General features: G+C 35.9%; 1 long non-coding RNA gene across 1 annotated transcript in view; it reads left to right on the forward strand.

Annotated features, from left to right (window-relative positions):
- The window catches only part of LOC137646016 (uncharacterized), a 1,300,281-nt gene that overhangs the window by 1,137,093 nt on the left and 150,688 nt on the right, over positions 1 to 12,500 (forward strand). The gene's annotated exons all lie outside the window — the stretch shown is intronic.

Genomic DNA, 12,500 nt, shown 5'->3' on the forward strand with positions numbered 1-12,500 from the left:
GTAAATTTTAAAAATGGTATTCTTCTTTCTCTTTGCTTTACTTTCGGTCATCTTTGCTGCCCAGTTTGTCTTCTAGCAAATTACCTTTTCTTAATGGCTGTTGTAAGTTTCACTAGTTGTTGACTCATTTTATAAGGCAGGCCCCTCTTCCTTTATCCGGGCTTAAGACAAGCCTTTGTACAAACTTATGAGAGAGTGAATGATTTTGTAGGTAGGATTGAGGAAATCCAGCTGCGTGTCTTATTACTTGATTTGGTTTTACTTAAAGGAACCCGATCAAAGAGGAGAGCTCCGAAAGAAACTATTTGTATACGAGGAAAAATACACAATTTGTAATTTGATAGAGAAAGCAAAGAATTAGTCCAGTAAAGATGTCTTGAAAGATTAACGAATATACAAGTGAGACGGAGAGTAAAGCAAAATCAGGTGGTGATATGGTTAATATTAATTCATTTTGAAGAATGATAGAAAATATATAGGCCGAGTTAATTTTGCCAGTTCAAGAAAAGGTGTATTTAAAAGAAGAGAGAGGGATGTTTATTAATGAAAGAAAACTGTTCAAAAGGTTTGTCAGATATATGTATAGTAAGATAAAATGGAAGTAACATATCACAAGTGAATAAAAGGAAAGGATTTTAAGAAGGGAAACTTTTTTAAAAATGCTAAGGTTAGACGATACAAATTTTCAATCAAAATTAACATTTGGATTTTTTTGTCAATATTAAAAAAAAAATACAAAAATATACGAGAAATGGTCGAGAGGTATTGTTTTTGTTAGATTTCATTGTTTGTATTCGGTTTCTGTCTTTCTTTGTTAGTAACCTTACGGAAAACCTATTGGACTAATTTCTTTGAAATATTCAGGAAATATGTACTATGACACTATCAAACCTAATTGGGCTTTGAACTTCATAGAATCAAGATCAAGATCTCAGTGACCTGAAAGGTCAGAATCGATTTCCATTTTACAAATATTATCCGATTTACTTCAAATTGAGACTAAATCTTCTATTCCGATCCGAAGATATAATATAGGAAAATAGTAATAATGCATAGTTTTGTATATTGTTAGGTTCAAAGTTCAAGAGGTCAAATTTTCAAGGTCACCTATTTTCATAGGGCCATAACTCTTGAACGCGTACAGATACCCACTCAGGCAATTTGATGGACAGATAGAAAACCACATATGAGCTTTAAAATGACACCAGGACCTTTGACCTTCTTTGACCTTAAAAGATCAAATTCAGCATTGCCTGATATCAGCTGGTTCAGATTTATACTCGTTTACTATAATTGGTGGATAATATAACTCTACCAAAAACATTTAGAGCAATGGTAGCGTTTTCCTGATGGTTCAAGTGTGAGGGCAGGATTTTCCATATTTAACATCACTTATTATTATTATTATTATTATTATTATTAGGCCCTGCTGCTTCCTCCGGTGCCTTAGATGACCGCGGAGGTAGCAGCAGTAGGGGACTCAGCAGTATGAAGCTTCATCTGTGGTGGAAATGTGGGAGGTTGGGCTGTGGCACCCTATCAGTACCAGCTGAACTCGGCTGAGTCCCTGGTTAGGCTGGAGGAACGTAGAGAGTAGAGGTCCCCTTTTTTGTTTTGTTTCTTGTTGATATCGGCTACCCCTCAAAATTGGGGGATGTGCCTTTGGTATATGTATGTATGTATGTATGTATTATTATTATTATTATTATTATCATTATTATTATTATAACAACGTTGTTTGGAAAAGCAGGATGCTATACACACAAGGGCTATAACAGGGAAGAATAGCCCAGTGACGAAAGGATAAAAGGATATAAATAAACTACATGAGAGGTAATGAACAATCAAAATAAAATATTTTAAGAACGGTAACATTAAATTATATATTTCATTTATCGAACTATAAAAATTTCAGAAAATAAGAGGAAGAGAAACAAGATAGATAGAATAGTGCGCCCGAGTGTAACCTCAAGCTAGACAACTCTAACTCAAGACAGTGGAAGATCACTGTACAGAGGCTATGGCACTCCCAAGATTAGAGAACAATGGTTTTGTTTTGATATGTCCTCCTCCTATAAGAGCTGCTTACCATAGCTAAAGTCTCTCTTCTGGCCGTACTAAGAGGAGAGTATCCACTGAACAACTGCATTGCAGTAGTTAACCCCTTCAGCATAAAAGAATTGTTTGGTAATCCTAGTATTGTCAGGCATATGAGGAGAGAGGAGAATGTATAAAGAATAGGCAGTCTATTCGGTAAATGTGTAGGCAAGAGAAAAATAAGCCGTAACTAGAGTAAGGGGTCCGATGTAGTACTATGTGGCCAGTCAAAGGATCCAATAACACTCTAGTGGCAGTTTCTTTAAGGTTGGCGTGGGCCCTGGATATAGATGAATCAGAAAACATGAATCTACAGAGACAAATGGCAAACATAAGTAAAACCAGTGGACAAATTATTCAAAGGTTTCAGATCTACGTCAATGACGGATGTGAACATTTTACTCAAGTCTACGGGCCAAGCCTTCCCCTTTTCATATGTTGGCCATGAATTAATCTATTGTATGATGATAAAAATAAAAGACCATAATCGCAATCTAGAATCGCAAAAGTTAACGGCCTCTTCTGGAACACAATACCTACCCGTTGTTAAAATTTGGTGAAAATCCGACGATACGTTTTGACGTAATCCTGCTACCAGACAAACAAGCTAAATGAATAAACAAGTAGAAAGAGCGATTCGAGATTTCAGACTTTCGTTAAGGAATCATGTCAACATTTTACTCAATTCAACGAACAGAACTCTCCCCTTTTCAGAAGTAGACCGTGAATGATTCTACTGTATAATAATAACAACGATAACCAGAATAACGATCTTATTCCGGATCACCTCCAAAATTTAATACATTATTCCCGAGCCTAATACCTATCCGTTGTAAAATTTGTGTGAAAATCAGACAAAAACTTTCAAGATCATCATAGTAACAGACAAACAAACAAACAGATAAATAAACATAGGTTGTTTTATAACCTTCTTGGCGGAGGTGATAAATAAACTCTTGATAATCTTATTCCCTCCTTGGCGGAAGTAAAGCTAATATTAGGCTATGAAGGCCTTAGCAATAGCATTAGAGGCGTTCTTGAAATGCCCTTAAATTGAAAAATAGCTCAGTAATTCTATATAATGAAAAAAAAAAATCCATCATGTCGTTTAGATCTCATATCTTTGAGAAGAGAATGATATAGTCTCCCCCTCTGTGTTTTTTAAGCCCGGTACAGGTTGGACTATAATACCTGCAAAGCCTTTCAATGGCCTGTCGTCTAACTATTGACTGGAACTTTATCTAATCTCTTCAACGGTTACGTGGAAAACAGTAACCATGCTGCAAAACTCTCATGTTTCAGTTGCTATATAATTCTATATGAAATAAAGATTTCATTGTCTTTAAGATGTAAGGTGAAATTTGTTGTGGGGTTAAAGCTTAGATTATTTTTTTCAGAGAGAGAGAGAGAGAGAGAGAGAGAGAGAGAGAGAGAGAGAGAGAGAGAGAGAGAGAGAGAGAGAGAGAGATATGATGTATAATTTCTTCAACAAAATTATATACAATTTATCTTTCGTGAAGCCTTGGAGCACATGATGCCCTCCTTACAATTTCCAGTGCAGTACAGAAAGTCCTAGAGCGGGGTCAGGAAGTTCGTATCATTGGTCTTTGTGTAAGTTAGGCCTATGACCATTTTTTAAAAGTTATATAGTTGGGCGTAGGTGGGCCCTATCTTACATCATTATTAAATTTTTAAGGAATAAATTGCAAAAAGCAGCTGTTGATGACCAACATAGTAAGTTTAGGAACTTAATATCTGGGTGTTCCTAAGAATACAGTAGTGTTCTTCACCCATCACTTTTCATTCTATATACATTGTGGTTTGGCCTAGAAAACAGGCTTGTTGCATATACAGATAATGAAACTTTCTTTGCATCAATTCCATCCCCTAAATGAAGATCTTGCGTTGCTAAATTAGTGCATGGTACAAATTGTGGGGCATGAAGTTAAACCCTTACAAAACTCAAAGTATGATTTTAAGTAGGTAGATCTCTTTATTGACAATGTTTCTTTAACTATATACAACTTCTAAATATTAGGAGTGATTTTTCATTACAAATTTACATTTCAGAGACATTCGGTCTTTTTCTTCTTCAATTGCATATGAATGGCTTATTGAGAAAATCTTTCAAGATTGTGTGTGATCAATATAGTTTAAAGAAAAGTTTGAATTCTTTCATCCAAACAAGTTTCTTATATTGTTCTCCTGTTGATTCCCATCATAATTTATAAAAGAAAGAAATTGCAGCCTAATAAATTTCTTATTCCTGATCTCGAAACTGGTTTATGGTACTGTCGTTCGGCTAGTACTTTATGAATGATGCCTAAGATTTTTCATAATTCAGATCAACCTTTACCTTCAGATCTCAGTCTATACTTTTCCTGTACGTAATACTAGGCAATATTCCAGAAGTTTTATTCCAGCTGTGATCAGATTGTGGAATGATCTTGCTAATCTGGTAGTTGAATCGGTAGAACGTCTGAAGCTCAAACTTGCAGCTAATATTGTTATGTTGAACAGATTGACATAAGCGCTATGTTAACATTATTACTGATTTTATGATATATATTTCTTTCATTGCTTGTCATATAGTATTATTTAGTTACTTATTTCCCTTCCTTACTGGGCTATATTCCTTGCTGCATCCTGCTTTTCCAGGCTGGTAAAGAAACACTAACAATGATAGGTCTCTTCAATAAGAGGTTACTATACAAACTGACGGCTAAAGAGAGACTAAATATTCGTTACATACATATTGAAGAAAAGAGTTTACAAAACTCTCGCTTGTTTATTTACATTTGAAACCAATTACCATTACAATATAATTTCCGAACAACCCATTACATAACTTGTAAACAAATAAATATGGACATTTGGAGGTATATCACACAACTCTCCCCCCCCCCAAGACGTCTAAGGTGATATATAACGCCTGGCGTCTGAAGATCCTTCTTATGCATATGTATTTTTGTTCAATTTTACTTGTAGACGATCAGGTTCTTTCTTATGCCGCGAACTACGACGTGGAGCTGTTGTAGGCAAAACTGATTTGCCAATAACCTCAGCAGTAAAATTATCTCGTGACCTCTCCACATCCTTTGGTTTTTTAGGAGTATTATTTGCATCACGGCTTGATCCATATATTGGTAGAAAAGGTTGATGTGGTCTCAGTAACTTCTGGTTTCTCCATAGAATACGCCCACTGCCCAACTTTATAAGATAATCTCGCCTGGATCCTATGCCGACAACAACAACTGGACGATTCCACAGTTTTGTGTTGTGATCGTGAACATCAACATAACTACCCATTTTCAAATAAGAAAGGGGTCTAGCAGTACTGTCGTATCGTTGGTTCGCCTAACTTCTAAAATACTCTGCCTTAATATCACATTCCTCTGCTTTCCTTTGGCAAATGAGCGACGATGTGTTAGAATAAAAAACCTGAGGAGATGACCAAATAAAACTTGAGCTGGTGATCTGCCATCAGCACGAGGTTTATTCGTAAGCTCTAACATCCCACGGGCGAATTCATCCCCATCCAGATTCCCATTCTTAGTTGTAGTCATAATCAGCTTCTTGATAATTTTCACAGACTCTTCTGCATGTCCATTTGCCTTCGGATTATATAGAAAAGTAATGCGATGTTCTACTCTCCGAGATAAGAAAAGTCTCAAATCTGATGAAACAAACGGTGGTCCTCCATCAGTTTTCATTAAGCCAGGAACACCAGTATCTGAAAATATAGCCCCCAGTGACCAGATTAGATTGGCTGTAGAAACTATACCCTGACACGAAGATACACAAGGCCATCCAGACAACCTAACAACATAAAGAAGATAATTACGACCCTGACATGAAAATAATCTGCAGATACGGATTCAAAAACGCTACTCTGTTTATCTTATTCTTGCCATAGAGGTTCATTCCTTTGATTTGTTGGAAAAGTATGGCATTTTATACAAGAAGAAACCATATATTCAATATCTGTCAATTTTACGCCAGTAAACAGTTTGCCGCGCACTCCTTTTAGTGCGTTCCATTCCCCGATGACCATCATGAAGACATTCAAGGGTTTCATGTCAAAGATTCTTAGGTATAAGAAGTCTAGCTCCATAAACAATTACGTAATCATCTACAGCAAGGATATCACGTATATACCACAAAGGACTGAGTTATACTTCCAAATTAGGGTAGTGTTCAGGAAAAACTTTCATTATAATCTCCCGAAGAGAATTGTATTCTGCATCCTATTTAGCAGCAACACTTACCTTTTTCCAGCGTTTTGTCCTTGAGAGGTGTTAGAAGTACGCTATCTTCATGCATGTTGAGGGCATTCACAATTGCAACAGGCAAAGGATCAGTGGATCCATCGCCATTCAAACAATTCACTTCTGTAGGATCCTGAACTGGTGCATGTGATAAAGCATCCAGACTACAATGAGTACTTCCTTTCAGCCAGTGAACAGTAAAACTGAAATTACTTAGCTTTTCTCGTATGCGTTGAAGTCTTGGGTTTTCAATTTCTCCAAGTGACTTACTGTTAAGATTGATATAAATGGTCTATAATCTATCACACCATCATAATGAGGTAATCCAGCCAAGTAAGTATGAAATTTCTTTATTGGCCATAATACGGCTGTCATTTCCAGCTATCACAGAATATTTTGGTTCAACATCTGAAAGGAAGCTTGAGCCACACCATGTTAGTTTCAAGTCTGTCCCATGCTTTTGAAGCAAAGCAAATTCCAGACCATGCAGTTGCAATGCATCTGTCTGCAACATGGTTGGCAAAGTTGCATCAAAATGTGCTTCCCTTATTCTCCTTAAAGACAAATCATGTTGTGCAGTCCAACACCATTCATTGTGCTGTGTCAGTAAATATCTTGAGTGGTTGTACTTCACATGCAATCACCGAAGAAAAACTAACAAGCTGATTAACAAGTCCCATAAAAGATTGAAGATCTGTTATATTTTGTGGTACAGGAAAGTCTGCAATAGCCATCACTTTGTGAGAATCAATTGTGTAGCCATAACTCGTGGTTTTATACCACCAAAATCAACAAATTTTGTAAAGCAAATTTTCTGAGCATTAAGGGTTATCCCATATTCATCACATCTTTAAAATATAGAAATAATATGGGCTAGATGATCCTTATAAGAATAATCATATGCAAGAATATCATCAATTATCTTTACAGTTTGGGGTATATCCCCAAGAGCTTGGTCTCATGTTCGATTATATTAATCTCATGATGAAATAAGTCCCATTACCGCTCTCTTGAATTTATAGTGACCCATGGGGTGATGAAACATGTGAGATCTTGGTCTTCTGCAATTTTCATTGGGAAATATCCCATTTTCGCATCTAGTATAGTGAACCACATTGCCCCAGTTCTAATTGAAGCCACTGCATCATGTGGTGATCGTACAGTATAAGTGGGTCTACATACACACCATTAAGTTTAGTGAGATCAGCACACAATCTTACTCCATTTGGCTTCTTAGCAACAGCCACTAGAGGATAACACCCTTTTGTTGGAGGGTCAACCTTACAGTAAATATCCTTCTCCAAAAGTTCATAAAGCTGATCCTTTATTTCCGACCTCGAGCTGTGTGGTATAGTGTGCGGGGCTGTCACAGTAAATGATGTTCTTACATTCTCAGACAACTTTATATGCATGGGAACTTCCATGTACCTCCCTCAGTATTTTTGTGGCACCAAATACTCAAGGAAATGCAGATACCAAATCTGCAGCATGCTCTGCCCTTTCTTCTTCAGGTGGATCACGTTCATATGACCACCTTGGAAGTGCAACAGAAGAATGAACTACACTACAAGCAGAGTCTTTTCACTTTGTAGTCCTTTGAGCACTTCTCTTCATCTGGATTTTCAGACAATCGTACGGACTGAGAAAATCCTGTGGTATAATTCCCAAAACAATAAAATCAAACCAGCTCAAACCTCACTTTAATTCTTTCACTACAGGTATTTCAGCTTTAGTTGGTCGATCACCAAACGAAAGGTGTGAAGTAAACGCGCCTACACAATTAAGGGTCTGGTAACCAGCAGAACAAAATTTTCAATTTCAGAATGTTCAAGCATATAGGGATGTATACCAAGAGATATCGCTACATTTTGGCCCATCACTGTAGTTTCTGCTCCCGAATCCGGTAACCATAGTATATAAGAGTTCCCTGTAGGATTAGTAATGTGAATCTGACCTTTCGAGGTTGCTTGAAGTAATGTGAATCTGACCTTTCAAGGTTGCTTGAAGTAATGTGAATCTGACCTTTCGAGGTTGCTTGAGAAATGGCACTGCTAGCATACACATCACCTATGATCCTGTGTACTCATGTTAGGTTTCCCAGTTGATTCTAGCTTTGAATCTTTACTCTTTTTCAGCAACGAGGAAGTTTTCTTCCCTGTTGACCTACACACAACAGCAAAACTTCCAATTTTTCCGTATTTTTACAAACATTCATGTCAGAATGTATCTTTTCCACATCTAAAGTATCTTATTTCTATATAAACTGTTTGGTGCTTTCTTGTAGTCCCTATTGTACCGTGAAACTTTTGATACACTCTGTAGGATCATGCCTCGTATTGTAGCGATATTCTCATTAGCACTCTGAAGCTCGAAAAATCTACAGCCTTCAGCAGATTCAGGTCCTACTTTAGCATAAGTTTTAAATCTTGTTCATCACGAGTTCCATCAACAATATGGTTTCTTAGTCTATTGTCCATACACGATGAACAAGAATCACAGAATGCTGCAATTTCCTGGATACTACAAAGGAAATCGTCGAAACTCACCAGTTTCTGTTCCCCAAGGTAAAATTCTCTTCTGTCGACGATTATATTCCGTTGACCTCGCAAGTGACTGCATGACATTAAGTAATGTTTCACGTTCTGCATCAGCCGAAAACGAGAGCCCATATTGTAATGTTCGTGTCCAGTATTCATCTAAAAGAGAAGGGAGAACCGACCTTTGCTCAGCAGGTGTTGATGATTTGATTTCAGTCATCATTGCATAACCTTCAAATCTATGCCGCCTAGCATCAAACTCCTTCAAAAAGACTGGAGACGGCAGGCGAGGTGCAGGCGTGGTACTATGAAGAATTTTATACCGGCACTGTAGTTGCAGCACCTCACTTCGTTGACGATTTTCCTTAACATTTCCATTTTGAGCGCTCATCATAGTTTCTAACATCATAGCTAAATGTTCTTCCCTCTTGTGAGCCATATCCGCTTGCTTCACCAGCAACTCCGTCATTGTTCTATGTGCTCGAACATCGTGGCAATCAAATCTTAAATTCTGAATCACTTCTGTCTAAGATCATTCCACCAGTAGAACAGATCCTACTCACTGCGCCATATTTAATCGCTTGTAGGCTGGCAAAGAAACACGAATAATGATAGGTCTCTTTAATATGAGGTTACTATACAAACTGACGGCTAAACAGAGACTAACAATATTCGTTACACACATACAGAAGAAAAATATTTACAAAACTCTCTCTTGTGAAACCAATTACCATTACAATATAATTTCCGAACAACCCATTACATAACTAGTAAACAAATAAATATAGACATTTGGAGGTATAGCACACAGGGTTTAGGTTAGCTAATAATAATAATAATAATAATAATAATAATAATAATAATAATAATAATAATAATAATGATAATTGGAATGGTAATTATAACCTATGATTCCTTTTGTTTGAACAATTGGTATAACTAAACCTGTCCTCTTCGAATTACTCATTAGAATAATAACTGTCTAGATCTATTTGTATGTGGAGGTACAGATGTCATACTTAGCATCCTGTGACATACGGTTTGTTAATTGTGGATCTTCATTATGGTACCAATTAAAACACCATCAAAGAAAGACGAGAGAAAAATCCGTTTGTAGAGGAAAGACCGAAGAGGCTAATTTCACAAATTATCGTTTGTAGAGGAAAGACCGAAGAGGCTAATTTCACAAATTATCCCTATTTCATTTCTTTCCATTAATGTCAACTAAGGAAGATTTCTTCAGATAAATTCGCGTTGTTTGAACGTGATATGAATTCAGTGAATACAGTGCAAAAGTAACAAACTATTATACATGAATCAGTATGAGTATTTTATGTACATGTGTACATCTATCCTTTCTGTTTAAAAATAAACCTAGATGGATAATGAAGAATCAGATATACCCGTTTCCCACCCATTTATTTTACCAGGACTATGACTTAGATTTAGGATTAGAATAGCGTAGAAGAATAATCTTATAACAATTAAGCTGAAAGAGCGATGTGGCAACCTCTTCAAAATCTATACAGATATATCCCTTTGAACTCTCGCTAATGCACCCAGAGGGCAATGTTCTATCTAGATGTCTGCATTGGAAACCACTTTGCTGAGCCCTGTTGTAGCAAGGGATGTCGTTTAGCAAACATATTATGATGAGGCAGACGGAAAGAGAACATATACAATGAAAAAGTTCTACTCGTTTCATAGAGATGTTGTTTGTTGAACTCCATATTGTAAAGCAGTAAGGAATTAACCTTAATACCAACAATTGTCTTATAATTGGACGGATTTCCGGGTCGAATATTATTTTAGTCGATAGTTATAAATAAGAGTCCTCATAAATTTTCTCTGCAGTCCATTAATATATTTTTTTAATGTCATGTGGCTATTGAAGTGCACTCAAATATTCTTTATGGATTCCATAGGTTTGGTGATGTCCCTATGAAAATTGATTTGGATGTTGTCCCCGGTCACGGATAGATATTGCCTGAAGCAAAGGAATATACTTTGTGTTTTACTTTCATTTAACAATAAACCATTTAATTGAAAATACATCTTCACTCTATTGAGAATCTCCTTAGCTTTTTGCACTAAATCTCCCAAGTTATCGATATTGTCATCAATTATTATCTGGGTGTCATTAGCATATCGAACGATGAAAATGTCACTTTGATTTTTTTTAGGTCATTTACACAGACGTTCAATAAAATAGGTCTCAAGTATGATCTTTGAGGGACACAAAAATCCTACGTTTTTGGGGATGAGAAAACACTTTTGAGTCACAGATTGTACTGTAGTTGATTACATAACTAGTCTGTGAACCAGGATGGATCAGTATAAAGTGTCAGGCATCTTTAAGCAAAATTTAACGGGTTACACTATCTAAAGCCTTAGGTAGAATGAAAAGTAGTAAAGGGGAATATTTTTTGTCTATATTATCGTAGATTTTATCCGATACCTCTGATAATTTTCGTCGAAAGCCGTGTTGACTCGTACAAATAAAGTGGTTACTTTCTTAGTATTCAGTTAATTGATTTATCAATATCTTTTTCTAATATCTTAGAAATTACCAGAAGAAAAGAAATTAGTATATAATTAGAAATTTCGCGTCTATCTCCGCTTTTAAAATAAGGAACAACATAAGGATTTTTCAAAGTTTCGGGGTAGACGTTAGTTACGATAGATGTATTTACAATTATGTAATATAAAATAATATCATATATAGAGTAACCTTCATCAAACGGACTGGAATGCCGTCGGATCCGTAAGCGTTTGGCTCGTTGAGAGAACTAATGACTAGAATGACTGAGTGACAGTCAGCAAGTGATTATTTAAAAGAATATAACTGATTGTTTGGCAATGTATTCAGTTTGCTGGTTTGTACAATTATATTGTTCCTAGCCAGTTCTTTCTTTCTTCTTTCGTATGCCTTTCTTCCTACATTTTCAAAATATTAATTAGATTTATCTGCCTTGTCAGTTAAATCTTCATTATTGATTTGAGATTCCTTGTTACTATTATTGGATAGAATTGAACGTACTATATACACAAGTTGTTGTTATTACTTTTCAGTTCATTCCTGTGGTGTTATTTTATAATGTTGTTCATTTAAATATTTACTTCCTTCTTTTTCTCTTTAATTAAAGTCATTTTTTAGCATTGTATTATTCCTATTTTTCTTGATATAGTTTTGCAATTTGTCTCACTATTATCTTTTGTTTGAGGTTATTTGTTTATATTGTAGCACATTTATCAATAGATTTGGTTGAAACATTTGCTAAAATTTTTACTTGAGAACTTACGTTATCCGTGTTTAATACGCCTTTCGAAGTGGGTATTTCATTCATCATCAAATTAAAGATACTCTTCAGAATAATTTTTGGGACACTGGAAAGTTTTATGAATCTGCCGTTTCTTATTTTTGCGTACATTTAAGGTAACTATGATATTTTCGTGATTCCCTACTGGGCTTACAATAACGTCTGATTGGAGTACCATTTCCATATCATAAGTAATTAGCAGATCTATCAACGTTGCTGAGTCTCAAGTTATTCTGGGTGGTTTTGTAATGAGGTGTAACTTTCAGTTATCTATAACT

Source organism: Palaemon carinicauda, chromosome 8 (genome assembly GCF_036898095.1).
Source record: "Palaemon carinicauda isolate YSFRI2023 chromosome 8, ASM3689809v2, whole genome shotgun sequence".
Taxonomy (NCBI): Eukaryota; Metazoa; Arthropoda; class Malacostraca; order Decapoda; family Palaemonidae; genus Palaemon; species Palaemon carinicauda.